Source organism: Penaeus monodon, chromosome 21, assembly GCF_015228065.2.
Source record: "Penaeus monodon isolate SGIC_2016 chromosome 21, NSTDA_Pmon_1, whole genome shotgun sequence".
Taxonomy (NCBI): domain Eukaryota; kingdom Metazoa; phylum Arthropoda; class Malacostraca; order Decapoda; family Penaeidae; genus Penaeus; species Penaeus monodon.
The window spans coordinates 38,238,379-38,238,580 of NC_051406.1; positions in this window are offsets into that span (position 1 = coordinate 38,238,379).

Below are 202 nucleotides of genomic sequence, written 5' to 3' on the forward strand. Positions count from 1 at the left end.
TAACAAACCTGATGTGCAGGGTTTTAAGTCGTCCATTAATCATAAATGTGGCATCCTATTCTGTCTCAGCGCCGACGAACGTCCTCAATGCCACTCTGAATTGAACAGAAAAGACGGTAGCATTTATATTAAACCTAATACTAGTAAAGGTTATACTATTTTTCAGTAAAATTCAGTGACATTCACTTTGAAAGACCTACTA